Consider the following 1,991-nt stretch of genomic DNA (forward strand, 5'->3'; position numbering starts at 1 on the left):
CCTAGATGGACCCAACCCCTGTGTTGAGTCTCCTAAGTCAAAAAATGCACATGATGCAGATAAGCGTTCCTACTAGGGATCCGGCATGAAGTTGAGTTATTCTAGGTTCAGAACCTGGGTGTTTGTTTTAGACCTAGCTTACCCAAGCGGACAGCTCGAGCCGGGGGGGGGGGCAGCGTACCGGGGATACAGAAGCTCAACCCGGCTTTGCAACTTATCCGAACCTCGTTCTAAAAATAGGATTGACTCTAAAAAGAAAAGAAGTCACACGAAGTGCACCCTTCTTCATGATTTAGAAGACTCAGAGAGGAGATGGGTTTCGGCACAGTTTATATACAGTTCACAAAATATCAAAGCCGTAAAAGCATCATTTTGCATATTAAGCATAGATCATATGAGAATATCAAGTAATAAAGTCAAAATACAACAATTTATTAAGCTCGAATTTCTAACCCTGAACCGGTGGTTCTGGGTAAAGTGTCCCCAGCAGAGTCGCCAGAACTGTCACACCTCCTTTTTACCCGCGCCTGAGAGGGCGCAGAGGGTTCAAAGAGTTTTTCCAATCAAAGGACAATCGAAACGAGATTTATTTATTAAGATTCAGAGTCGCCACTTGGGAGATTTATGGTGTCCCAAGTCACCTGGTTATAATCCCGAATCGAGGGAAAGAATGACTCTGTATTACAGTCCGCGAACCAGAAATCCGGATAAGGAATTCTGTTAACCCGGGAGAAGGTGTTAGGCATTCCCGAGTTCTGTGGTTCTAGCACGGTCGCTCAACTATCATATTCGGCTTGTTTATCTGATTTTCATACAATTGTGAACCTATGTGCCAATTTTAACTTTTAACCGCTTTTATTCAAATTATTAAAGAAAATTGAACATCGTTTAAAACATATCTTTGGATTGCGTCACATGAAATGCACCCGCAATCCTGAACACATTTGATTCGATATTTTGGGATTTGGATTTGGGTCGCATGAAATGCACACCCGAATTTAAGAAGGTAAGATTATTAAACACGCGCCTAAAGAGACTATCGCATTATTATCTTGGGACGGGTCGCGAAATTCGCTAAATGGCCCCTCCCGAAATCTATGCAATTATTAACATCTATTGAGGGCCCCGCAGCCTGTGCATTTTATTTGACGAGGCTCGTCTCATTTATTTTTAAAAGGATAATCTTAAAGTGACTACATTTTTTTATTAAATTCGTCTCTAACATAAAAGAGAAAATCCTAATTAATTACATGCTTGAAAAAGGGCGTAACATATTAATTGTTAGACTAAGACAAATGTTAACGGAAAGGAATATTACTAAAAATTGAAATTATAAATAAAATACGGAATCGACAAATAATATATTCAAAATAGACTAATTATCCTATAACTAGTTTAAACTCACATTGTTAGATGACTTGAACCGTTGGTATTAATTATTTACAAATATTTGAAACTAGAATTAACCTTAATCACTAATGCTTATTCGAAAGTTTATTAAACTTAAACGTTATCTAGTCTTGTTTGAACTCAAATCATGCCTTAATACCTAATTCACGAAATTAGTTCAAATTCATGCCTTAACGAAATTTAGCTACATGTTCACGATTAACCTACTGTTGACAATATTAAAACCTTCATAGCTAGTGAACTAACCAGTTTTGCCAAGCCGATTCACTAAAGACCAACTTATGTTATTTTCCTCTTATTCCAATTATTAAATTGTTTGACAGTAATGAGCATGCTTAAACATATACTACCTAATAACCAAACTAAAACAGAGTATTATTTAGTACATCACTACAAGATGCCTAGTTATGCAAAGCGACAGAAATTTATAGAATAAGAATACATGAAATAGCCTAAATACAATCAGTAAAAGAAACAAAGAAAAAGCTAAATTAAAGCTTCAAAGTTTCATTCTTTATATGTATTCATGCTTTCACATTTCAGCTTACAATATCGACAAGGTTACAGCCATGTACCTGGTA

The sequence above is a fragment of the Nicotiana sylvestris genome, chromosome 2 (assembly GCF_000393655.2).
Source record: "Nicotiana sylvestris chromosome 2, ASM39365v2, whole genome shotgun sequence".
NCBI classification, from domain to species: domain Eukaryota; kingdom Viridiplantae; phylum Streptophyta; class Magnoliopsida; order Solanales; family Solanaceae; genus Nicotiana; species Nicotiana sylvestris.